This window comes from Furipterus horrens, unplaced genomic scaffold (genome assembly GCF_987537825.1).
Source record: "Furipterus horrens unplaced genomic scaffold, mFurHor1.1.pri manual_scaffold_11, whole genome shotgun sequence".
NCBI lineage: Eukaryota > Metazoa > Chordata > Mammalia > Chiroptera > Furipteridae > Furipterus > Furipterus horrens.
Window position 1 is genome coordinate 46,281,004 of NW_028327181.1, and position 27,690 is coordinate 46,308,693.

The 27,690-nt window shown below is 49.9% G+C and overlaps 1 long non-coding RNA gene across 2 annotated transcripts; it reads left to right on the forward strand.

Annotated features, from left to right (window-relative positions):
- Window positions 1-273: 273 nt before the first annotated feature.
- LOC149997497 (uncharacterized) lies at window positions 274-15,462 on the forward strand. Of its 2 annotated transcripts, none has more exons than XR_016514102.1 (3): window positions 274-332; window positions 5,136-5,257; window positions 14,229-15,462. It is a non-coding gene; the product is annotated as an uncharacterized LOC149997497 (long non-coding RNA). The 2 variants fall into 2 exon arrangements; XR_016514101.1 differs by lacking the exon at window positions 14,229-15,462 and adding an exon at window positions 5,933-7,686.
- The last annotated feature ends 12,228 nt before the right edge of the window (window positions 15,463-27,690 follow it).

Here is a 27,690-nt window from a genome sequence, read left to right on the forward strand (position 1 = left end):
CCGGCAGCCACACAATGACATGTGTGAGAAGCGGGAGGAGGCAAGGTCTGTGTAGTGGCATCAGAGCTGAGGTCAGATCACACTGGCATTGTGGGTAGAGTCAGACCATGGAGAGAAGATAAGCAGAGGAGGGCACATGGGACTTCATTTCCCTATTTGCCTGTTAATTGCATTGCCATCCTTGCATGTTCTTGCTTCCTGGCCAGAGTGATGAACGCCAAACAAACCCAGAGCTGTAAGGGCGCAGGAGAGGCAGGACCACTGCCCTGCTGCCCCTGCTGCCCCTGCTGCCCCTGCATGTGTAGCAGACACAAGACCAGCGGCAGGCGCAGGTAAGTCCTCCCTCTCCTCCCGTTTTTCCCTTGTGCTTCTCTCCCACTATTTCTTCCCAACAGACTGACACTTGCTCACTTGCTTAGGGGGTGCTGGGAAGAGAGCAGTGGTGGCATCAGCTGTACTTGTCCAGCTACTGTTGGGGGAACCTAGACAATTCCCTTTCCTGCTCTGAGCCTCAGTTTCCTCAAGTGTAAAGTGGGCAGAGGGCAGAGGTGGGCAGTGAACAGGTCACCAATGATAAGCTGTGTGAGGACTCATGCCCCTGCCCCTCCCAAGTCCCATGCGGTGGGAATGGTCATAGCCTGGCTCTCAAGTCCCAGGTTCAGTTCTGGTCACCTCCCTGCTCAACCTCCCCACCAAGAGCTTCCCTGCACACCTAGAACTACATTTAGTTGGCTCCCAAGGCATCCTGGCGCCATGGCCTGGCATTGCCTCCCTCTCCTGCCTCACCTCTCTCCCTGCCGGCCTCCTTACTGGGTCTCAAATGCCTGCTCTTTCCTGCCTCATCTCTATCCCCTGCTATCCCCCTGCCTGAACTAATCTTTGCAGGCTGCCCTCTCTGAACTACTTTCCCTGCCTGCCCCTAAAACAGGTGCCTCTGTCCTTGACCTCAGAGCTGCCTGCTCAGGCCCTGTCCAGCACTCATGCTTAGAGGACTCAAACACTTGCTCCGTGACTGGCTCCCCTACTAGGCTGGCAGTTCTGTCAGACCAGGCAGCAGATCCCCAGGGCTCTAGCCTGGCATCCAGCACACTGGAAATGTTAAGTGATGACAATCAAATTCTGAAGTGCACCCTGGGCTTTTAGCAAAGCCAAGGACTGTCCTGAGGTGTGGCACCAGGTCTGATCCAGAAAGGGCACTGTCCAGGGATGGTCTGGGAGTGGGAATGCTGCCCAGGCCCTTGTCTGCTGCCACCTGCCCCTGAGTGGGCGGGTGGAGTCCCAGGGGCCTTGTACCCAGCCAGACAGGTTTCCCAGCTGGTTTGACAGGATGGCTGTGGATAAAACTAAGCCTTGCAGAAGAGCCCCAGCTGACACCTGTGGCCAGGTTACCTGGGGAAAGGCCTGACGTCTGGGCTCAGGAGTTCTGGCCAGGCCTCTCCCGGGTCTCAGAGGCATCCCTCAGGCTTCCTGGCCTTCTCTGCAGGGACCACACCCAACAGCATCCACCAGGCACTCTGCCTGGGCTGGGGGGCCAACAGCGAGCTGAGTAGGAAGAATGGGATCCCAGCTTTTTGTGGCTGTGGTATGGAAGTTGGGGAGCATGTGGGTCTTTTGGGAGAACTCCATTTTCATTAGCATCCCCCAGCCTGAGGCAAGGATCTGAGTGCAGGTGGCTTATGTGGAAGTGATCCAGAAACACCCATAGTGAGTAGGGAAGCAGGACAGAAAAGTGAAGGAGCCCCGATGGGCTGCATTAGTGGGCACCTGGGGCTCCCTCCCCTGCAGAACTGCCCCCAGGGACAGCCCTGTCCCACCAGCAGCCAGCTGGTGCCACCCCTCCCATCAGGCATTGGCTGTGGGCTGCTCCATGGTTGAGGGTTATGGGGTTCATTCTGCAGTTCCCTCTGGGGCTCAGCACATCACAGAAAAAGCCCTTCCAGGGGGAGGCCTAGGGCAGTCCTGTGGCACTTCTGCCACCAACTTTTAGGGCCTTTGTGAAGCCATCTAAGGAAGGGGGTTTCCACGGTGAGTCCCAGTTCCTCCTCCCACCACCACCCCCTCAGCATGAGCATGAAAATGTTTGAGGACACCCAGTTATGCCCAAGAATACTCAGAATGAAAGCCTGTCTCTCTGGTCGCCTGGACTGCAACGGCCTGAGCATGACGTATCTCGGGTCGCACGGGCATCTAGCCTCCCCCTGCCCGACTCTCCCCCACACGCTGTGCTCTGGCCAGGCTCGCCCTCAGCCATCCCCTGGGCTTGGCCTCCCATTCCACCACCAAGGCCCTTCCCCTCTGCTCTCGTGGCCTAGAAGGCGTTTTGCCCTGTTGTTTCCATTCTTCCCTTGTCTTGGTCACAAATGGTCTCCCGGCCGACACCCTCCTACACTGGGATACTCTCCCTGTGGCTTCCTTGTCCCTGCACAGCAGTTGTCAGGGCTGTACTTCAGGTGGCGTTAGCTGTCCACTTGTTGAGTGGCCCCAACTAGGTGCGTAACCCAGGTGAACATCCTCCTCTGCACCGTGTCTCCTCCACCATGGAGGGGACTGGTCCCCACATTCCCTGAGGCCTCTACTGGCTCTGACCTTGGAGGGTCTAGGACATGATTATCAGGGGAGTCTCACTGTCTGCATTTCCAGAGCCAGAAGCACAGAAGCTCTTGGGCTGGTCAGGGCCCTCACCTCCCCACTGCAGTGTGGGGCCCACAGGCTAACCTGAAATGGGAGACGTGGTGGAGAAAACAGAGTCACTTGCTGGAGGAGGGAGACACCCCGACTCAGACTCTTTCCCTGGACCCTAGATGCTGGACTTGCAGGAGGAGGGCACACAGGTCATGGTTTCTGAAACCACTGACATTTTGTTCAAGACTCATTTTCTTCCTATGTATCAACAAGAGAGATAAAATTGCGATAGAAACATGAGCAAGAACACAGTCCACAGACCAGGAAACACAAATGACTCTTCAACTTATGAAAAGTTGGTTAGTCTTATTCAAAATAGAAATGCAAATTGAAACTATATTTTAATGCCATTTTGTCCCTTTCAGATTGGCAATGATCCAAAACCTCAATAACACTGCACTGATGTGGGAGTGGGAGACACGGGCTGCCATAATTTCTAGTGGAGCAGCCACTAGCAAAAATGTTTAAATGCACATTCCTTTTGACCTAAACACTTACTCTTAGGAATGTGTCCTGCAGGCACATTTGCATACATACAAACAGCACTAGTACAGGACACTTATTGCAGTATTATTTTAATAGCAGAAGATTGGAAACAACTTAAATACCCATCAATAGAGGATGATAAGCTCCATAAAAATACATCCACTCAATGAACACCAAAGCTGTTCAAAAAGAATGAGGCAACTTTGTATGTTCCAAGCTGGAATGATCCCCTAGAGAAGCTGTTAAGTGAAAAGAGCGAGGCTCAACGATAAAGTATTACACATGCCTAAACCACTGTGAGACCCTCAGCCTCCCATCTCTCACTCAGGGCACATGCACCTTGGTCCTGCCGCGGCTCCAACACCTGCGCTGCCTGGGTCCTGAGTGTGCTTTGCTTTCTGACAGTTCTTACCTGAGATTCTTCGGAGTGGGCTGTCCTCAGACTACTGGAGCCATTGTCCCTCCTTGCAGAGAGCTGAAAGTGTCACCTTCCCCCAGGGTGGCCTTTAACTGGTGACTGACAGGTGGGGGAGCATGAAAGCTCAGCATTTTAGCTCAGGCTGGGAAACTTGGGATGTGGCTCAGTCCCCTGCAGGGAAAGGTATGGGGAGCTCCCCTTGGCAGGTCTACTGAGCTCCCAGCCTTGCCTGGATTCTTCTCTTCTCCGCCCCCTCCCCCTCCTGCCCTTAGCACTCTCCCAGGTACGCTACCTTAGTATGTCACTGCCGCATGAGTCCGGGCTGCGTCTGGGAACGGTGACCCAAACACCTCCTCTCTCCACTGGCTCCTTACCTCTCCCCTGCCTTCCCACAGGCACTGGGCGTTCACAATGCTAGATATCTCCTCACAGCATTGTTGTAAATAATGTTAATAAAAACACTAAACAAATATTAACAAAATAGCTAACATGTACTGAGCATGTTGCTGTGCAGACCATGGGTGAAGCAATAGATTTGCATTATCCCATCTGATCCCAACAACAGTCCTTATGGTGCAGGTATTCTAATTACTCCCATTTCACAGGTTGGGGAACTGAGGCTCCCAGAGCTAAGCCACTTGTCCCAGGTCCCTGTTGGGAAGTACCAAGTGGTTTTGAAGTTTTTGTTTTGAAATCTGGCTCCACTGACAAACTCATATCCACTATTATATTGAAACTAGCACACAGTATTCCCTCACTTATCGTGGGTATTACATTCTAGACGCCCTGTGATAGGTGAAAATCCACGAGGTAGGAACCTTACATTTTAGTATTTTTATATATTTTAAGGCTTTATAAACCCGTCCCACACACTTATAAACCATTCCCAGTCCCTTATTAACCTTTCCCACTCCCTTATTAGCCTTTTCCACACTTTTATAAACACTACTTATGTTCTTAAACATATTCTACACTCTTAAACCTATGTAACTTTAACAACATATGGATACAGTACCGCAAAGTCACACAATATAGGGAAAAATCCGCGATAAATAATTAAATATAATATTTTTAAAATCCCGCGATACATTGAGCCCACAATAAGTAAACCGCGATATAGAGAGGGACTGCTGTAATGTAGTGAGCATAAAAGCTCCATGTGCCAGGAAAAATCTACATTTTCAAAGCAGGCAAAACAGGGCAACATCTACGTCTCCAAAAGATTCTCTACTTTGCAGTCTTCCCTTCATAAAACGTATACCCCCAGTTTCAGAAGCAAATCCTTAGATGAGAAATGGGACATTCAAAGTGGGCGGAATTCTGGGCAGCAGCCACGCATGCAGGGTGGGAAGGGGGCAGGGTCTGGAAAGATGCCCAGGCCCCACTGCAGTGAGCTAGGGCCGGCCCTCTGGTTTCCTGGGCACGGTGGGATGGAGTAGAGGAACTGTTGCATAATTGACGAGAGAGAAACATTTGCATAATTTACTAGCGAGTCTGCCTGCATTCCAATCCTGTTTTTCCTCCACAACCCATATGCTGCCCTGAACAGCAAAACTCCACCCCTGGCCCTGAAGGTTCCGTGTCATGAGCCAGGTGGGTGAGTCAGCCCTGGAAGCCAATTCCACACTGAGATGCCTGGCAAAAACAACTATACAAGGAAGTGCTGTGAATGTAAGTAAAGCCCATGCAGCCCCCCAAAACCCCAGTCCCAGCCCGCTTCCTGGGACACCCTCAAGTGCCCATGGCCACTCCGACACCACTCCTGCCAGGGGAAGGGTGAAAGGGAAGATAGGCTGCAAAGAGACAGTGCTCCTAACAGGCTGTGGTAAAGTATCAGCAATTTCTTGGTGTCCTTCTCTCTGCAGGGCGAAGCTTGAGTTTGAGCCCCAACAAAGATGGGGCAGGAAAAACAAAAGCCATGTCAGAGGAAGTTGAGGGCCCAGAGAAAAATGTAGGGGTGTTTTGGCTGGGGCTGTACAGGGACATCAGCTCCTAAGGGGACAAGTAGATGGGGTTTCCCTGAATTTGACCCTCCTGTTCTCCTGGAGAACGTGCCATCCTGGGCACCCCTGAGATAAGGAACCTGAGCTCATCTGAGCCGCCACTTACAAGCAGATGGGGCTGGTATCCACATGGGATCTAAACAGATGCCCCTTGTATTTCCCACTTATTTCACTGTTTTTCTAAATCCAGGGTCTTGAGTTATACCGCTGAACCTATGAGAAAGTTGGGGGCTTTTGACCACATTGATTGATAATATTTTTATTAGTGTACTGATAACTGATAATATTGATTGATAATATTTTTTTGTTGACCTACATTGACTGATAATAATTTTGCGGCTAGATCCTCACCTGGAAAAGAGCGAGGATTAGGACTTCTGGCCAAGATGGAGGCGTAGACAGACACGCTGTGTCTCCCTCCACAACTAAGAAGGGATACAACTACCTCAAAATGAGAGACAACCAGAAGTTCTAGAAAACTGAGCTGCATGGAAGTCCAACAGACAAAGATATAAAGAAATACTCATCCAGACAGGTAGGAGGGTCGGAGCCGCGGTGGAGAGGACCTGGTGTGGTGGCAGCAGCAGTGGCAGCAGTGGCAGGCCAGTGGAAAGTGCAGTCACACGTTTTAAAAAGTAGGGAGGGACACCTGGGGAGTGCTCCCAGCACCAGACCAGACCGCACAGCTCACAGTTCCAGAGCCAGGGAAAATAAAGCCTCATTGCTTCTCACTGTGCAAACAAGTGGAGGTTGGGGTGGAGGAATAAACTGCCGGTCTCTCAGTAGAGTCTGCTTGTTTGGTCCTAGAATGTCTTCAGACCCACCCACTCTGGGTATGACAGCCAGGGCAACAGCTAGAGAGGCACCAGTGCCATACAGGAAGTGGGAAAACTGCCTGGAAAAGGGGCAAGTGCTGAGCAAGTAGCATTGTCCCCTCTCAGACCCCTAACCCCACACACAGTGCCACAACGTGGTGAAATGAGTCACCTGTACTGATGAATACCTAAGGCTCTGCCCCTTACAACATAACAGGTGTGACAGCTCTACCTAAGACACAGAAGCAAACAAACACAGGAGTCTGTCAAGATGAGGAGACAGAGAAGTATGACCCAAAAGAGGGAATGGATCAAGATTCCAGTGGGAGAACTAAGTGACGAAGAGATAGCCAACCTAACAGACGTAGAGTTCAAAACTCTGGTGATAAAGATGCTTGCAGGCTTGACAGATATGCTTAAGTATGGCAAACGGATAAGGGAAGAAGTGAAGGCTGTGCTAAATGAAGTGAAGGAAAATCCACACAAAACCAATGGTGAAGGGAAAGGAAACTGGGGTTCAAATCATTGATTTGGAACATAAGGAAGAAATAAACAGTCAACCAGTGCAGAATGAGGAAGCAAGAATTTTAAAAAATGAGGAGAGGCTTAGGAAGCTCTGGGACAACTTTAAACACACCAATGTCCGAATCATAGGGGTGCCAGAAGAAGAGGAAGAGCAAGAAATGGAAAGCTTATGTGAAAAAATAATGAAGGAAAACTTCCCAAATTTGGTGAAGGAAATAGACATACAAGTCCAGGAAGCACAGAGAGTCCCAAACAAACTAGACCCAAAGAGGACCACACCAAGACACATCATAATTAAAATGGCAAAGGCTAAAGATACAGAGAGACTCTTAAAAGCAGCAAGAGAAAAGAAGACAGTTACATACACAGGGGTGCCTCTAAGACTATCAGCTGATTTCTCAAAAGAAACTTTGCAGGAAAGAAGGGACTAGCAAGAAGTATTCAAAGTGATGAAAAACACAGACCTACAGCCAACATTACTCTATCCAGCAAAGCTATCATTTTGAATGGAAGGGCAGATAAAGTGCTTCTCAGACAAGGTGAAGCTAAAGGAGTTCATCATCACCAAGCCCTTGTTATATGAAATGTTAAAGGGACTTATTTAAGGAAAAAATCAAAACTATGAATATTAAAATGACAAGAAACTCACAACTATCAACAACTGAATCTAAAAAATAAAAACAAAATCCAACTAAGCAAACCAGAACAGGAACAGAATTATAAATATGGGGATCATTCGGAGGGTTATCAGCTGGGAGTGGGGAGGGGGAGAAATGGGGAAATGGTGCAGGGACTAAGAAGCATAATTGGTTGATACAAAATAGACAGGGGGAAGTTAAGAATAATATACGAAAGGGTGAAGCCAAAGAGCTTATATGCATGACCCATGGACATGAAATAAAGGGGGGTGGGATTGCTCAGGGAAGGGGGCTACTGGGTAGAGAGGAGCAAAGGCGAAAAAATTGGGACTACTATGACAACATAATCAATAAAATATACTTTAAAAAATTAAAAGAGCAAGGACTACTTGTTGTTCCTGCTGCCTCTCTGTCTGGAAGAGTGACTGCCACATACCGGGCTTCGGCTGGATGGACAGTGACCATTTGTTGAGCCCTTCGCAGAAGGTGCGGGCACACTGCTGCTGCGGTGGGTTATCTCCCTCGTTCTCAGGACAGCTCCAATTTCCAGATCAAAGGAAGACTCACGAAGGAGAATATGGTTGTCCAGGGTCTCAGGAAGTGGTGGGGCTGGGGTGTAAACCTGTCAGACTCAGCACCTCCTTGATAAGATAGGAAAAGGGAGCAACCTGATTCTGGCTTCAGGAATGAGGAACCTTGCCTCCCTGCCCCCCCGCCGCTCCGCCCCCGAAAGGGTCACACGGCCTTTCTCTTTTCTGCTGCTCTCCTTCTCCACAAGCCCTGCTCTTATTGAGAAGAGGAGGGTTGTATCTGAGAAAAGGACGCTGGAGGCACTGGGGTGCACAGGCCCCACCCGCACCTGTGTGGAGAGCAGCTCTGTACAAGTGAGTGTCTGTCTGCCAGCGAGGAACTACTGACGTGGGGGTCTGGGGCGGGACTGAGAATGAAGAGTAACCAAACAGCAGGTGGGGCCCCGCTGCCCACTACCACCCTCTAGGCAAAGTTCCAGAGGCAAAGGTTCAGTGGTAAAGGAGTCCTTATTCAAAAGCAGTCACTTAAAGCCTATCAAGTCACAGCTTCGATCACTTAAACCTATCAAGCAAGGCTAAACTCTAACACCTGGGTTCTTTTAGCATTTCCCCTGTTAGCTTCTTTAGGGCTAGTTTACAAACTAAAACAACATAAGATAAAAAAAGTTAAACAAGTTTGGAAGAATGGCAGGCTTCTACCTCAGAGCCTGTTCCCTCTAGAACACCCAAAGAATAACCCTGCCACCTCTGCCAGGCCAGCCCAAGCCTAGGCTGTGCCTGGAGTTCTGATCCATATAAAACACCATCCATTGGGAACTGTAGGCAGCTGCAGCACCATCATGCAGAGAGCCAGAGCCAGAGCCTGAGAGAGAGCCAGCCCAGGAGCCAGAGAACCTCGTGAGTCCAAGAGCCCACCCTCTTTTTATTTCCATTGGCTCTGGAGGCTTTAGCTTCTCAGCCAATCCCATCCTAGAGTGCTTACCATTGCCTCAGCAACCTCCTTCTGCAGCCCCTCCTACTTCTCCCCAGTGATCTTAATCAGATCTTCCTGTATCAGAAGGTAGGAGCCATTCCTCTTCAAAGAGGTGCCTGCCTTTGGGTGCTGAGGAACCCTTGAAACATGCCAGCCCTGTGCCTTCCCCACAGACAGCCTGTCCATCCCCTGCTCCCAGACAATCTCCTGGACAGCCACCTGTCAGAGTCAGTAAGTTCATGAGCATTGAATATAAATACAAAAAGTGACTTGTGTTCTTTACAGAGGTTTTAAAAACACAGAAAAGTACAATAGAAGGATAAAATGACTTGCCACTTGGAAATAACCACTTTCTCTCCAACACTTTATGATGACAAGTTTCAAACAGAGTAGTCGGAAGACTTGGATGAAGAACTCTGATGCACTCAGCACTTAGATTCCACAACTCACATTTCTGTTTTTTGCTCACAGCTCTATCCATTATCCAGGCCTGGACTTATCCATCAATATATCTTTATTTTCTGATGCATTTCAAATTAAGTTGAAGACAACAGTATGCTTTTCCAAAACACTTTAGCATGAACATTATTAATGAGTGAAATAAAGTTTTTATTATGAAAATATTCAAATGCATAAAAGTGGAGAAAACAGTGTAATTCCATCAGAAGACCTATCACTCAGCCTCACCATTTGTCAACATTTTTCAATCGTTCATCTATTCCCCACCTTTTTTAAAAATGAAAAATCGCTGATTTTTTAAAAAGTAAGTTTTACTTAATGTGTAAAAGTAATACATACTTGAGCCCTGCCCGGTGTGGATCAGTTGGTTTGGACTTGTCCAGCAAAGCAAAAGGTCACTGGTTTGATTCCTGGTCAGGGCACGTGCCCGGGTTATGGGCCAGGTTCCCAGTTGGGGGCGGGTGAGAGGCAACCAATGTTGCTCTCCCCCTCTTTCTCCCTCCCTTACTCTGTCTAAAAATAAATAAATAAAATCTTTAAAAAATAAAAGTAATACATATTTGCAACCATCATAATAATAGTTGACTCAAGCATTCGATGGATGCTAAATTATGAATAAAAATTTGGTAGGGAAGAGTGTCTTCACAGAGAAATATCACTCAGAAATTACTTACTCGCTACAAAGGGCGCGCTTATCTTACACCAGAGAGACTGGTGGGCAGCACCTTAACCAAGTGATCTGAGTTCACATCGCCAGGAGTGAGCCAGGCCGGTGTGGCGTGACTGCTGCTATGATGTGCGAGGAAGGACCCAACGTCACTTCTGTGATGCTCCGGAAATGCCCAGTGTGTAACAAATCCCCAGAAAACATCAGACCAGCACAGAGTAGGGGCATTAGAACACAAAGCAGATATCTATGCCTGTTAAAAATCAAGACCACGAAAAAGAAAGAAAAGCTGAGGAACCACTCAAAGATTAAAGGGAATGGAGGTGTGATGACCACAGGCAGAGTCTGGGCCTGGCTTGGCCGGTGGGCTGGGGTAAAGTTCCATAAAGGATGCTATTGGGACATGTGGCAAAATTTGATAGGGGCTGTATGCTTCATAGAGTTACGATAAGTTTCTGAATTTCATCACCATACTGAGGCCAAGAGGATGCCCTTGTTCTTAGAATCTTAGGAAGTCACACTGAACAATTGGGGTGAAGGGCCTGAAGTCTGCAGTCTACTCACAAATGGCTCAGAAAAAAAATTATATTCATATATGTAATATGTCGTGATATGTAATTATAACATTGTACATATCATATATAACGTATAATATGTAATGTATTATCACAAATGGTGAGAGAGAAAATAATGTGATAAAATGTTAACAACGAGTGACTCTAGGTGAAGTCTATACAGAAGTTCTTTTTAAAGTTTTCTGTAATTTGAAATTATTTCAGGAAAGAACATTGTAAAATAATACTTGCACGCAGAGTTCAGCTGCACACAGACGGGCCTGGGCAGGAAGCCGCGCTCTCCTGCCACTCGGACTGGACGCTCAGCTCTCAGGGCCCAGCCTCACTAATTGGCTCCTGGGCGACCAGTCACCGTTGTCTCAAACTGTGCGCAGCTGCGCATCCTGCCCTTTTCGTGTAACATGACAGGAGCATTTTTCCTATCACTTTTAGTGGTCCCTTAGTAGTATGCCCATGATTTCTTTAGCTAGTCCTGTTTTTTGGAACTTATGTACTTTTCTGCTTTTTCACCCCTATAAATAGAGCGTGGGTGGACAGCTTTCTCTGTTCGTCTGCGCTGCTCCTCTGACAGTCTGCAGGAGGACTCCGAGGAGGGAGCGCTGGGGGGAGGGGACTGCTGGCTGCCAGAGGCACTGGGTGGCCCCGCTGAGCAGCATTCCACGCCAGCCGACCGGGCACGCCCAACGGGCACGCGCCCCAGCTCCGCGGCAGATTCGGCATTATTACAAATCATTAAAACATTTGCCAGTCCAAGATGTCCCCACCGGGTCTAGCTGTTTTCCTGGATTACGGGGCTATCCATTTCTGTTGTCCTGTGCATGTCTGTTTGCGTCCTCCGTCCGTTTCTCTTATCGGTGGGCCGCGGCCGTGAGCGCTGACGTGCAGAAACTCTCCCGAGGAGCCGCAGCGGCGCAGCGCGAACCTTCAGGCCGCCGCCCGGGTCCCGGTCCGGCCCCGCGGCTCGCTGGCGGTGCGCCCGGCTGCGAGGGAGCTAACCCGCGTGCAGTGCCCAGAACCACGCAGCACACTCACTGGCACCAAGAACAAGGGTGCCCTTACTCGCGCTCTGAGGAGGCCACCCTTTGTCCTGCCAGTGCGCGGCGCCCCACCCCCACCGGAGCCTCGCGGTCAGCGGTCAGCAGCCCAGCGGCCTCCCCGCCGGCGCCCACTGTCTGCAGAGCGAAGTCCTGGAGGGAATGCCTGCCGCTTTGAAACATTCTCAGAACCACAGAGACGGCCCCTTGGCTCCGAATCCAAGCCCAAGTGAGTCCCCAGGAAGACTTCGCAACTTCCTGTTAGAGGTGCCTCCTGCAGCCCAGGCCTGGGTCGCGCGCCCCGCCCCCTCCTGCCTCGCAGCGCCTCCCAGCTCGCCTGCAGTGGGGGCGCAGGGATGGTTACCGGTTACTGGTCACCGGAAAAGAGCCCTGCCGTGGCTGGGCAGGTGAGACCATCTCAGAGCCAGTGAGGCCCCGAGAGGGCGAGACCGGCCCCCTGCGGTTCAGCCCGCGCCGGCTTCCGCTCCCTTCCCGGGACTCGGGGGGGCGGGGCCTGCAGCCACGTACCCCGGCTTCTCAGCCGGCCCCGAGCTCCCGGGCTCCTGGGGATCCCTCTGGTCTGCGTGCAGGAGGCTGGGCGACGGGAGCTAAAAGTGGACACCCACGCTGCGGCGGCTGGAAGAGGCCGCACGCACCCGGCTGCCGGGCTGGAGCTGCTCACCGCCTGGCCTCTGGGGAGCGGCCTGGGCAACCGTTCTGTTGGCACGTAGACAACGCCACCCATTGCTTCGCATCAGCCTCCAGCACCAGCTCTTGAAAATCAGCCAGCTGTGTGATGTTTAGAAACCTTTACCCGTGTTTGAACACCATGCTGGGACGATGCTGCACCTCCACAATGTCGTGAGAAAAAGCATGCCTTACATCGCCGCTGTGTACAGAGCAGGGTCCCCATGCCGAGCTGCCGGCTCCCCAGAGACTACGGCAGCCTCAGCACCCGGCCCAGTAAACCCGTGTGTCTCAGACCTTGTGCATCGCAGCGCCTGGAGCTCTGGCCTGGCTTGGCCCCCTGAGGACAGGGCTGGCTGACTCCTGGCGGAGAGAGAACAGCTCCCTTAGTTGCGAGGTAATCAGAGGTGTTGGGACTTGGACTCCAGGTAAGTGCTGCACAAGGGGCCACAGAGCTGGACAGAGGAAATGCCTCATCCTTCCAGAGCTCAAGCGCAGTGGTCAGAAAGCATAGGAAGGATCAGGCGCCCTCGAGAAACAAGGGCTTTTGCCCCGCCCCAAAGAATGCTGTCTTCTACAAAAACTGGGAACAAATGCTCTCCAACAGCACACTGGATCAAGGTCACTGCACAGCAAAGAACAAGAACCAAGTGCTCCCCCGTGCAGCAGCTCTGATGAAACAGACTGAGACAAGAGAGCGCGGACAGCACAAGAACACAGACCAGATCATTCCATGTAGGTGAACTTCAGAAACAGGCAAAGCTCATCAGTGGTGACGGAATCAGGGCAGTGGTTTCCTGGAGGGGGGATACTGGGAGGAGACCCAGGGGAGCCTTCTGGGGTGTAGCCACAGCAGCGCACACATCTGTAAGCAGGCAACAACGTGCAGACTGAAGTTGGTGCACTTTGCTGTAACTTGTACCTCAATTTTAAAGAGAAGAGAAAGGAAGAAGATGGGGGCCTGTTAGAGTCCATTGCTGTGTCCCCTTGAGTGTCAGCTCCTTCAATCCACCCCCACCCCCCACCCATGAGCTAGGAGATGGACCTGCCTTTGCCAGGAGAACAGATTGCTGGCCCTCACCACCCAGTCTCCGAAGCAGAATGTCCAGGGTGGCCCAGGGATAGACGGTATTGAAAATGCTAAATAAGCAGGAGCTGGCAGTTCCATGGAGGGAAACCAGCAGAACAACAGCAAGGAAGAAGCCAGTGAGGTGGAGGGAGTTCAGTGTCTGTGGCCAGGGTGGGGGATGGGACCTTTGGCTCTGCTGGTGGGGGTGGAGGTTCTTTTGAGTGACAAAGCTTGAAAATAGGAGACAGGTTATGATCCTTGTGGAAAAGCATGCCCTCCCACAGCAGGGTTTATGTTCCAAAGTCAGGAGGTGGTCACTTACCTGTGATAACCCTACAGATGTCCCATAAAGGGCAAAGGGGAGCAGGCTCAGTAACAGCAGGGGTGACTTTACTGGCTGGGCACCAGATGAAGTCAGCTGGGTACACCGAGTGGTCAGGCTGGATGACACACTGGACGAAGGGGCCCCTAGCCCTGTTCTGTAACCCATGCGAGGCAACTGGGGCAAATGTGGGGAGCAATATGGAGCTGGGAGCGCAGTGGCGGGGAGAACCTGCCTCTGCTGGTAGATGAGAGGATGAGCTGGTTACGAGGAGCCACCCTTGAGTACCTTCTCTGGGAGTCTTTTGGCCACAGAACTTCTCTGCCACTGTTTTTTTTTTTTTAGCTTATAGCTCTCATGTGAAGATGCCATTATAAAAAATGGTTAAAAAGTCATTGAACCTCTTTGCCAATGAAAACTGCCTAACATGTTACTCAGTTATTCCACTTCTGGATGTATATATATATATACACACACACCAAGAAGAATTGAAAGCAGGGGCTCAAATAGATATTTGTACTACACATTCATAACAGCATCATTCACAGTAGCCAAAGGATGGAAACAACACAAGTGTTATTGATGGGTGAATGGACAGACAAAAGATAGCCTGTGCATGCAGTGCAGTATTACTCAAAATATTTCCTTAAAAAGGAAGAAAATGTTTACATCTGCTACCACATGAACCAACCTTGAAGATGTTATACTCAATGAAATAAACCAGACACAGAAGGACAGATACTGTATGATCCCACTTACGCGAGGTCCCTAGAGGCGTCAGAATCATAGAGAAAAAAGGTGGAGTTAGTGTGGGATGGCAGAGTTTCAGTCTGGGAGGATGAGAAAGGTATGGAGACGGACGGAGGTGATGGTGCACAATATGTGAATGTGCTCAGTGCCACTGAGCTGTGCACGTCAAGTTATTTAAAGGGTAAATTTGATGTTATGCACATTTTACCAACAGAAAAAGTCATTATGTGCCCAGAAGGAGTTCTCCCTTGGCTGCTCCCCCACCCCTGAATCAAGCTTCTGTGCTGAGGGCTGGGCTCGTGGGCTGATGAAGTCTTTTTCCAGCCACTATTTGTGGAACAGAGTCCTGTGGGGAAAAGGAAGGCGGTCCTTGTATTTAGGAGCTGGGTTCAGCTGCATGTGACAGCGGCTCGGACGGCGGAGACCCGGTTCTCCTGTATCCAGTCTGGAGGCAAGCGGTGCAGGGATGGCATGGCGACTCGGCTCCAGGCGGTCCTCCAGGGACCCAGGCTCCTCTGGGCCATCCTTAGAGTGTTTCTCTCACGCACGTGGCTCGTTTACCGCTGTGTCTATATCCTTAGCAGCAGGAGGAAGAAAGGAGAGAAGGGGTATGCTTTCCACCTTTAAGATGTTTCCCTGGATCTCTGTCCTAGGCGGGAACTCTGTTGCTCTGTAGTGCACTGTCTACCCTCGCAACCCTCACGGGGCGCTCAGTGGCCTGGCTGAGGCTCCCTGCTGCCCTCCTGCCTCCTCCACTGTGGCATGGAGCCTCCCCTGCGTGCTCATGCTCCCTCTTTTGTATATCTATGTTTTATTGATTATGCTAGTACAGTCCCAATTTTCCCCCCTTGCCCCCCTCCACCCAACACCCGACATTCCCTCCAGCAGTCCCCCCACTTAGTTCATGTCCATGGGTCAGGCATGTAAGTTCTTTGGCATCTCCATTTCTTATACTGTTCTTACCTTCCCCCTGTCAATGTTGTACCTACCAGTTATGCTTCTTAGTCCCTGCACCTTTTCCCCCGTTCTCCCCCTTCCCCCTCCCAGCCGTCGTGGTTCTGTCATGTTCCCTCGTCACTGACTGCAGGCATCCCCGACACGCTGCTTGCATTTCTTTCGAACTCCATCTTGCCACTGCCTTTCTGGAGGGCCTGAGTGGACACCATTGCTCTGGGCTGCATCTCCAACAGACACTTAACTTCTGCCAACTGAACCAAGGAAATACAAGAGGGGTTCAACAAACAGGTGTTGACCTGAGCAGGTTACAAAGCAGTGGGGGACCAGCCACCCACCACTTAACCTGAGAGTGGGGTTCCACTGTCACATTAGCTGGAACCTCTTTGCCAATGAAAACAGACTGGATCCCACTGGAAGGGCCGCCTGCAGGTTGGGGTCTTCCTGAGCCCACAGAGGGTACAGAGAGAAACATCTGCTCCCGACCACGCAGGCCACCCTGGCATGGGCTCCCTGAGAGTCTCAGTCCTGGGAGCCGGGAATAACAAGGATGCTGCCATGGCTGGCACCCCAGACCTGGGTCCAGGGCAGAGCGTGTCTTCTTGGCCTCCTAGCCAGGAAGCCAACTGGGATGGACAGAGCTTGTTGACAGGGACCCTTTCCTCCCCTACAGCAGCTCCATCTGCGGAGATATTCTCAAGGCTGTTCATGCCCTGTACTTGCCCTGCTGCTGGTCAGGAAGCAAGAAGAACAGCTTCCTATTGGCCTGCTTATTTATGAAAGAACCACACGGTCTATGTAGGAGCTTGCATGGTGTGCTTCTCTGGGCTTCTGCCCTGTGAGGGCTGGGATGGCACTTGACAAGCCTGGACTCAGTAATGGCCAGCGATGGGCCAGTGGGGAGCTGCACGTGGCTCGGGCCACAGGCACAGACATAGGAGAGTTGGGTCTGAGAAGGCAGAAAGGTGACGCCAGCAGGAGCAGACATGGGAGAAAGCCACAGACAATTCTAGGTCATCCCCAAATCATCTGGATGACTGGATGATCCCTTCTGGTAGAAATGATACTTTGTATGCTGACTCTGGAATACCCTCAGCCCAGTGTCCAGGATCAGTAAACAAGGATTAATATAGTAGTAAGTAAATGTTTAGAAAATGGTGTGCATGGATATGTGCTAAAATGACAATGGTTGTCACTGCTGGTGAGGGGAGCAGAGGCAGGACCTACACGAGCAGGTCAGGCTGTGCCCTGCACGTTGCTCAGCCAAGGGAGAAGGTGGTGTCTGTCCAGCCTGCGCTGCATTCTCCAAGTCAGGCGCCTTTGGGGCTGAAGGAGCCTCTTCCTAATTCTCCCGAAGGTGCTGTGTGGACAGCTGTAAATCATGGGGAGGGGACCAAAACTATAGGTCTGTATCAGATAGGAATTGGATCCAGCTGAAAGGAACAGAAACCCAGAAAGTAACGGCTTGGCATAGAGGTCTACTCTCACAAGTCAAGACATAGGGACTCCCAGGACAGGTGCGGGGTTCTAGCCCTCATCAGGAGCCTACAAGTTCTCTGTCCTTCTGCTCTGCCATGTTTACTTCAGCTCCATCCTCAAGGACACAAAATGGCCTCTGGAGAGTGCTTTTTTTCCCTGTAGTTTTTCTGGAAGTCCTGCCCAACAACTTCTGCTCAGGTCACATGAGCCATCCTTATTTGCAAGGGGAGCGGGAAAGGTAGACTTGTAGCTGCTCACCTGGTTACCTAGAAAGTAGGGGGAGAATGAATACTGGACAAGCCAAGAGCAGGCTCCTGGTCAACATCCAGTCCCAGTTTTCTTCCACCTTATTTGGGAACTCTCTAGTGCTAGCAATTGCTAAATGCAAGTCAGCTTGGTTTCTGAAACAAAACGCTTTAAACGAGCTTTGCTCATGCTACTGGTTCTCCTCCTTCACTGTGGACACGTAGTGCACCCTTGGGAAGGAAGTGCAGGCCTTTCCTTAACATGTTGCGTACCAGGGTATTTAAATGCCTTTTAGAAATGATGAGAATTCTCGCTCACCACCCGTATGCAATGTGTTAAGGACAGCAGTTAAACATTAGAAGCTACTGCAGGTGCTTTCTGAGATAAGGAAAGGTTGTGTTACATGACAATGCCAGGTGGGCTCAAGCTCTGGGAGGGGGGGGGAGATTTAGGCATGATTCTTAGGCTGCTTCTGGGAGTTGGTAGTTGATTCCAGAGAAGCCTGGCCTCAGCCTGACGCTGAGGGAGCTCAGGGGTGTAAATTCCATCTCAGAGAGCGTTGAGATGGAAGCGGGGCTTCCAGATGTCGGGTCACACCTGTCAGTCATTAGCTGAGGGCTGCGGAGCAGGGTGGAGGAGAGCACTTGCAGGCTCTCCAGGCTCTGCCCTAGGAGCCCCAGGCCGCGTCTGGGGAAGGATGCAGGAGCGGCAGTGCGGGAAGTCAGTGCCAGGAGCTGGGGTGCGTGCACAGATCAGAAGGGAGGGACCCAGGCAGACGTGGGCCGAGCACTATGTACCTCATTTATACCCGCAACACCCCTGACAGGTCAGGTGGGGAAACTGAGGCTCAGTAAAGCGGAGTGACCTGTTCAGGTGTAAGAGCTGGGACTCTAACCCAGACCTGAATGTCACCTAAGACCCCAGGTCACTGTCCAAGCTTCCACTTCCCTCTTGCTTATTCAATCACTGTCAGGCAGCTGCCTGCTCAGCTGCTCCTGCGAGTCATCCTCTCCCAGGCTGCGCCTTGGACTCATTTTCCCCTGTGATGTCGTCAGCAGACAGGCCATCTGGGATGCCATCACAGTGGCTGGGTCCGTAAACACGGGGCCGCCTGAAGCACGGGCTCATGGGAAGGCAGGTGATGAGGCCCACGGCGGGAGCTCCAGGAGAGATGGGCAGGACAGGTCTGTGGTTTGACTCCAGCATTCAGTGGCTGGGACCGGCCTCTTGAGGTGAAGATGACTCATCCGCCAACAAAGCCTGCAATTCAAGAAGGTGCCACTGGAAGGGGACTTGGAGAGCTGTGCGCCCTGTCACAGTGGAGGTGGGGGCTCAAGGGGGCAGTCGGCTTGTGCACAGGCACTCGGAGCTTGACTGGGATTTTACCACTCACTGGCTGTGTGACCTTGGGCAAGTTAATGAACCTCTCTGGGCCTCCATTTCCTCACCTTTGAAATGAGAGGTCTCATAGAGGGCTTGGGAGAATTTGGTGAGTTACTGAAATAGTAAACACTCCACAGGGTTAATGATGATGATGATGCAAGTGGTTGACAGGGCTCTCTGGAAGGCCCTTCCTCCCTGGCCTTGGGTAAGGCTCACAGTCACCTCCCTCACCCTGAGTCCTGGCTCCTCCCGCTCAGCTCTCTGGCCTCACCTGGCTACACCCTTCCACACCAATAAGTGTGGGCAGGAGCTTTGGCCTCCCTGCATATTAATAAAGAGAATAATGCTGTTAGGTAACTTTTCTCGAGTGCTTACGATGGACATTTTCTCATTCATCCCCACCCCAAACAAGCTGCGGAGTCGCCCCTGACCCTGCTGGCTGCACAACCAGCACAGCCTGTGCTGCATGTTGGCGGGAGGTGCCGGAAATGGCACAGCCCCGGCCAGCCCCCCAGGGCCAGCTTCAAGCCAGGCTGAGAAAAGATGGTTGAGCAAAGGAATGAATGAATGAACGAATAAGAAAACGTGTGAGTAAATATTCTGCCCTGTAGAAGGCCAAGCCAAGCTGTTCACAGAGGTTGCTTCCAAGCGTTCTAGGTAAGAGCCATTCAGAGACAGACCAAGGGCAGCCTGGTGCTGCCACAGGGTAGGGGTGGGGGGTGGGGGCGGGGGCAGAGCACGAGGGGTCTGCAGCCTGGACTCTCAGATGCTGAGGTGCGCTGGCTGGCTGGGTCACTCACCAGGCTTGTTGGGGGAAGTGCTGGAGGCCCCTTCCTCCTCTGGCTTCCTGCCTGCTCAACGTTGCCAAGCCAGTGTCCTGTGGACCCTCGAGGGGCAGCGCAGAGGGCTCCTGGATGGGCCGGGAGGCCCCGCTGAGGATGAGGGCCAGTGCTATCGCCTCTGCTGGGGACATCGGCTCAGCACGAGAGGGAGAGGGGCAGGCACTGGAGGCCAGTGACAGCCTGGACACCCCCCTCTCACCCCAGGAGGGCACTGGACAGGGGGTCCTGTGTGTGGCTCTGTCAGATGGACCCAGCTCTGTCCCTTGAGCTGTGTGGTTGTGTGCTTGAGGCTTGCCGCTTGACCTCACCTTCCTCCTCTGTGAAATGGGATGAAAGGGGACTTCCTCCCGACTCCTGCGATTCCTGCGCTCTGCACTAAGCCCTTTACCTTCACTGAACCAGGCTGGCTCCTTAACAGGTGAGGACATAGACAGAGAGGAGGAGCGACTGCCTGAGGTCACCCAGCTACCAAGTGGACTCTGTCGCTGTCCTCCCCCCAGAACACCCCCAGAACCCACTTCTTCATGCCAGAGTCTGGGGCCACCTGTGACTGACCTCAGGGCTTTCTCCAGTTGGAAGAGCAGGTGAGCTAAAACAGCTGGGGGCCTGAGAGTTACTGCCGCAGAAGTTCTCGGCCCACACAGGTGTGGGCTTGGTGCACCAGAGCCCCAGCTCCGGGGACACGCTACATGCTCTGTCACAGGCTCTGAGCAGGACAGAGCCCCAGGGCCCCAGTGGCAATATCCTTGATAACACACCCTTCATGGCTTCCTTCCTTTCCCGGCCCCGCTTGCCCACCCCCCTGACAGTGCCTCCTAAGTCAAGTACTTGCCCTTGAATCCTTGCCCCAGAGCCTGAGACCCCCCTGACCCCCAGGTCAGGACCTGGATCCAGACAGTTGGGTTCTGGAACTCCCGTTCTTAAACACGGCTCTCCAGACCCCTCCTGCTGAGAGCACAAGGTGTGTGCAGTGTTCCAAGGGAGGCGCGGAACCAGGAGCAGAGCAGGAAGGGCGGCTGCTTTTGTTACTCCTTGTGTTTGTATCACTGTTTTCCCACGCAGGCAACAATAGTGTTGAAGGCCCCTCCCAGCTCGCACCTTCCACAAGCAGCCTGGTGAGCATCATTCCCTCAGTAAGGGTATCCCAAACCAAGCCTGCAAGGAGCACCCGGCACCTCCTACCTACCGTCACACATCTGACACTCACCAGGGATTGTTTGGTAAGCAGGTCACTGACAGGCGAGCGTGGGGGTCTGCAGTTCTCCCATGCCTGGATCCGTGTCAACGACCCCTTTTCCTGGTCAGAGCCCTGCATCCCTGGGCAATGTCCTCCATGCATCATACAGCATGAACTCTTTCGTCCCACCCTGTCTGCCTCTGGGGACGAGTCCCCTGCAAAGAGGGCAACACAGTCTACCGGTGTATACCCCCAACACCTGCCTCCCCAGCCTGGGCTCCTGGAGGCAGTGACCCTGCAGTAGCAACCCTGCACCCATAGAGAGGGGCAGAAGCGTAAGCCAGGGGCACCCCCTGCTGGCCACACTTGGGAGAGCCGGAGCTCTGTTGGAAGTGGGCAGCGAGGGCATTTCACCCCGCAAGTGGCCGGCAGGACCCTGGGTGGCCCTGGGGTGCTTTCATGACTGTTGTGGAGCAAGTACGAGAACCAAACTGTCGGAGACAACCAAATTAGAATGTAAAGAGCCTTTATTAGCTGGCCAGCGACTGCCCACCTGTCCACAAGCCGGACTTAGGTGGACAGCCCCAACCTTAGGGATTGGGGGAGGGGGGTTATAAATCATTTCAGGTGCAGGAACTTAGACAGAAATACAGCTTGATAGAAAAAAATTTCCACTATTCCCCAGGTCATTGCTCAAAGGAATAGGTCACTGCTCAAAGGAATAACAGTTAGGTCAAGTTCCTTGTCCTGCTTGATTGAAGCATGCAACCGTGGGGGTCCTGAGTCCGGGACCCAAGTTCAGCTGATTTCCCTGCTAACTGGACATCTAAGAAATACCCTTTAACAAGATAGGTCTTGCTCGGGATGGCTATCGGCTGACCACTGTCCCCACGATGTCCCTGAGCACACCGTTCTTGGTTGCTGGGTTTATTTATTACATAGCGTATAGCTTATGGAGTGCAGTTTCGGAAGGATGGGAGCATAGCATGCACCCCTCCAAGTACTCTGTCATGAGTGAGGTATTCCAGCCGAGGGACCCAAAACCCTGAAGCTTCCCTCTGGATGGTCCAAAATGGGGACTCGGCAGCTTCTGCTCCCTGGGATCTCCACAGGACAGCCGGCATATCTTCAAATGATGAAAATCCGCTAGTGACAAAATATAGGAGAGTGCAGCTCCCTCTTTTTACCACTGAAAAGTTACCAGAAGGTCATATGTTTCTTTGTGGCAGAAAGGAAATATCCACCCAAGAACACAGTCAAAGTTCTGAAGGTGACTTATAGACAACTCTGGGAGACCAGCAGATGCACAAGATTTTAAGTCCTAGCCTGAGCAGCAAACTTGAGGCCTGGTTTTCTCTGGATAACACCACTGGATTAGAAAACCCTCATCAGATCTGGACCCAGAAAGACAACTAAGGAAGTGGACACCAAAACGACCAATGGAAATCTCCAGAAACCAGCAATGGCCGGCACTGACCTGAATAGACACTTCTCCAAAGAGGGACATACGGATGGCCAAAGACGTATGGAAAGATGGTCATTGTCACTAGTCATCAGAAAAATGCAAGTTAAAACCACAACGAGATATCACCTCACACCTGTCAGAATGGCTACCATGACTAAATCAGCAAACGAGTGCTGACGAGGATGCGGGGGAAAAGGGAATCCTCGGGCACTGCTGGTGGGATGCAGACTGGTGCAGCCGCTACAGAAAACAGTGTGCAGTCTTTCAAAAAATTATACATGAAACTGCCTTATGACCCTGTGCTTTCACTTCTGAGACTATATCCAAAGAAACCCAAAATGCAAATTATTTACAATAACCAAGATTCAGAAGCAGCCCACATGCCCATCAATAGATGAGTGGATAAAAAGCAAGTAGTATGTTTATACAATGGAATACTACTTGGGGAAAGAAAGAAAAGAAAGAAAGGAAGGAAAGAAGAAAGGAAGAAAGAAAGAAAGAAAGAAAGAAAAGAAAGAAAGAAAGAAGAAAGAAAGAAAGAAAGAAAGAAAGAAAGAAAGAAAGAAAGAAAGAAAGAAGAGAAAGAAAGAAAGAAAGAAAGAAAGGAAGGAAGGAAGGAAGGAAGGAAGGAAGGAAGGAAGGAAGGAAGGAAGGAAGGAAGGAAGGAAGGAAGGAAGGAAGGAAGGAAAGAAGGAAGGAAGGAAGGGAGAAAGAAAGAAAGAAAGAGGGGGAAATAAAGGAAATCTTTCCTATTGTGACAGCATGGATGGATCTGGAGAGCATTATGCTGAGTGAAATAAGCCAGTCATTAAAGACAAATACCATATGATGCCACTGATATGTGGACTCTAATGAACAAAGTAAACGAAATAGAAACAGACTCATAGATACAGAGAACGGGACTGAGAACTCTCAGGAAGGAGGCAGGTTGGGAGGCTGGGTTCAAAAGGAGAAGGGATTAATTAAGCAAGAACAAACAAACAACAGACAACAGAATGGTGATGCCGGAGGGAAGGGGGGGTGGGGAGGCGGAGAAGGGCAAGAGGGGACCCACGGGGGTGAGAGGAGTCCTGACTTCCGGTGGTGAGCACAGAACAGGCAGTGCAGATGAGGTATTATGGAGCTGTGCACTTGAAACCTGTACGGTTTCATTAACCAATGTCATCCCAATAAATTCAATTTTTCTGAAAAAAGGAACAAAAGAGAAAAAGAAAAAAGGAACGTGCGGCATACAAACTTCACATCTGAGATGACGGGATCTTTGTATCTGTCACATTCCAACACGTATCTTTTAGACATTGGAAATGTCAACTAGGTCACTCTCTAGGTCCAAAGAACATTCATTTGCCTTGTTGTCGTGGGACAGTTAAGGAGAACGAGCAGACAGTTCAGACTATCCGAGACGCAGCGCACCGGGCCGGTTCTGAGTAGCAGGCTTCCCAGCTCACACGGCATGCTGAGTTGCAGGTCTGACCCAGACAGAGCCGCGTAAGGGCTGCCTGTGCCTGCCCCGCTTCACTGCTGTTGCCCTGGGAACCAGCACCGTGCCTGGCACACAGAACACGCACACACTTGAATAACGTGAATGAGTCTTAGCATATGTTTGTTTTAGAAACATTTATTCAAAAACAGGTCACAGAATAGTAAAGAAATACATTCAATAGTACTTAAAGACATCACTACAAAACATATCACTTCATTAAGGTGCAATTAAAATATTCCAAACGGCACATATCTCTATTATTTCAAGCCAGTATAACAGGTTTTACATTTTTTAAACCTAGCTTACTTAAGTCTTTAACAAGTCCAAAGTTTTTTCTCTTTGCGATTATTTGCTTTAGCCCATATCTACATTTTTAGCTTTTCAAGTTAGGGATACTCCATGGACTTGTATGATCGATTTACTACATTGTGGCCTTAATATCCTTACTTTAGTTTTCCAAGTTTTACTTTCCCCAGGTGTAAACTGAAATAACGCTGCTAATCTTGCAAAAGATGCTGCATATAACGCACATCAGGTACTCAGCATACAACAGATATTCTGTAACTAATGTTTTATAAACCTAAGCACTGCTCATCTGTTCTCGGTAAATTCCTGTGCTATTTATTTCTAGACAGTGTTCCAGCTTGTCAAAATCTTTTAGAATTCTAATTTCCTTACCTATAATTCCCCTACCTCTGTTATCTGTATATTGGGTAAACTTTTCAAAGCCATTAGTAAGAATATTTGAACGGGACAGAAGCCTCATAGTACACTATTAAAGGCTGAAGAGTTGGTTCACGATGTTATTCAAAGCTCTTTGGATACATCTATTAGCAAGAACTAGTTACAAATTCATTTACCTAGACTATCATCTAACTGATCCCTTTTTATTCATTCATGAAGATTTCAAGGCTTTCTTAACTAAAGACATTCGAAGTTGCATACATTCCTTTGATTTACTAATCTTTGGTATATAATGGTAGTTTTATGACAAGTGAAGTCAGCCTAGAAGAAGAAGATACACCAAGATGAGTTTGCAAGTGGAAAGGAAAAATAATATTAAGAACAGCTCTCCAGAAACCAAACCAAGAAATTTATAGTCTACAAAGTGCTAGAGATTGTTTGAGGAGGGGGAGGAAGATGGGGAGCTAAGAGCTGAGTGAGTGCCTGCTATTGGCAAGAGACAGAAACGCTAACCCTTCAAAAGAGAAACAAATATTTACATAAACTGGTTACCTAAACAATACGAGGAAAGTTCAACCACCCGTTTCTTAATCTCTGCAGCAGAAACGAACACCTTCCTAAGGGTGGAAGAGGAATTCTATTCACCAATAGGTAAGTCAGTAGTTTTACTTGTTATCTGATGACAGTATGGAGACAGGAAAGTGTCCCATTTCTAGCTGTGGAGCAAACTTGATAGCTCAACTCTTCCTCTGCAACAAAACACAGAAATGCTGAAGAAGATGTAAGAAACAATCTATTACATGAAGAGGAGAACTTACAAGAAAGTAAGGGGACATCCTGAGGGCCAAAATGGAAGGAAACTGAAAAGTAGACACATAAGCTGTGAGCTGACATTCTAGCTCTCCTAGCTGGCCTGGCACAATTTGCCCATCTCATCACCAACCTGTGGGTTTCAGCTTGAACAAGCTATAAGGGAACTCATGGAACCTTGGCCTTGCAAAAGGCAGCAGGTGGGAATTAAATGCCCCTCCCCCGAAGCCCTCCATAAACAGGAGGCAAGTCTCGGATGACCCCTCAGTGAGAGGGAAGTCAAGAGAACACTCTGCCACTAGGACAGGCAGGTGAAGAGGAAAAGTGTCTGTCCTGGCCTGGGGGGGTCTGCACATTCCTCTTGAGGTCTGGAAACTCTGAAGCTGAGAAATTAAAATAATAGCGGTCCTTTGTCGGTAACAGCCCTGGGAATAGGACATAAGGAGACACAAAACTTATCCAGAAGGCACTATTCTTAACACGTCACTCCAGAGTAGTACAGAGAAAGAAAGCCCTGCTGAAAATGAGCTCCTCTTTCAAAACTACAAAATACCTGCGTAAACAGTCTACCAGATATGAGAATCAACACATACAGACAAGAGGAAATTGTTTTAATAGAACCATTAGAGACACTATAAAATGAGCATGTATAAAGTGACCACTGACGTAAAAGGAACTGAAAAGTTAAAAAACCAACTAGGCACCCTGAAACAACAGGCAGATCTGAAGAATGATACGCAGCTAGAAATTAACAGCAACCCAATGAATAATTTTAGGAGGTTATATGAACAGCTGACAAGCTAATTCATGAACTAGAAAACAGAGAAAAAGGCATCACCCAAAGAGAAGTAATAGGAAACACAGAGAGCTTCAAAGATAAAGAGAAAAGAACGAGTAGGTCCAACATACGTTTTTTAAAACTAGTAACCATACTATCTGTGTCTCTGAAATGTGTTCTCCACAATATAACAACTCTTTATCCAGTAACCTTGCATGATTTTGCTATTGAAAATCCAAACATACTTCTTTAAACACTAACTTGTTTTCAACATTGCTTATTTTTAAGGTAGTTTGACCATGCTATATAGAGGTGGTTACTATTTTGAAGGGGCTTTCTTCCTTTTACATACGAATATTGAATATCTTTCATTCATATGTAAAATCGGGGAAGCAGGTTGTAAGGAAAGGCCACCTCAAAACCAGCGGGACATTTGTTGTACTCATCCTAGAGGAAAAGCTGCCAGTGACGCTCTTGCTTTCCTGCTGCCTCTGTTTCAGCTGAAGCGTCAAGTTAGAGATTCTACTGAAAATGATACAGCGTGTACTTAAGAAGAAAAACAAATAGCTGTTTAGCCAAGAAACAGAGCATGAATGACAATTATGTCTGAAGGGCGCAAGAAGAGATGTTCCTTGAGACCCTCAAAGCATGTCTAAGTGACCCAAGTGAGAAGTTCACATTTTTAAAAATAAACACAGTAGCTAGGTTGCTTAGTTAAGGAGTAATACTATATATTCAACGTATGTGCGTGGGTTCGAGATAAAGGCCAGCGTATAATTTCCAAAGCTTGAATTCAAGAGTGATTCATATGCTGAATATCACACGCAAGTTTTCCACCCTGGGGAAGGTCGGCGGAGGTCTTGGGGGTCCATGGCCTGTTGTAGGGAGTAAACTGGCTCGTCCACCCACACTGAGCACAGCTCCTTCCTCCACTCCTTTGAGCTTCTCTTGTATTCTCATCAAGAGATCCTCAGGAACTTTGTTGAAACTCTGGCCAATTTCACTAATGACAAGAACACAAAGGCATTAATGAGGCAGATCATTTCAAAGGGCCTCGGGAATAGGAAAATCTGAACAACTGACGGCTCTTCCTAAAATACTGCTCACCGGAGACTGCGTTCCTGGTCGTCCGCGTTCAGAGTGAAGTGGAGCTCAGTTTCATCCCCAGCCCCTGCTGTGAATACAAAGCTTTCGAAGGGTTCATGGTCCAGTCACACAGAGGAGCATACGGGAGGACCTAGAAAGGAGAACATACGTGTTAGAAGAACAAAATGCACCTTGATGGTGTATTTAGTAACAGCAGGAACCGTGTTATAAAACTAGCAGAGGCCAGTCACGTGGTAGTTGACTGGGGGAGGGACAGACTTACTGCGCGCACAGGCTTCTTGTTTCTTTGTGGAGGGACCTACAGTCGTACGAGGCTCCAGGCTTCTCACCCCATTCTGAATGAATTCCTTCCCGGGTCACTGTTTGGGGCAGTGACATCCCTCGACTCGTGTTTCCTCATGTGGTGAAACTGATCTATTAAAAGGAGATAAGCACCAGTCACTGTCCTTCTCCTCTCTCCCTGTGCTGGGTGAGGGCGTTTACATTGCAGGCCCAATTCTCACGCACGACGCTAGGCTAGGCTACGAGTGTGACAGCACTGGCAACCCTGCTGACCTCACTCCTGAGTCTTGTTCTCCAAGAGTTTTCATAGCAGCAACCTGACATTTTGCTCTCTATCCTATTCCCACTCCCAAGGCTCTTCTGTGGG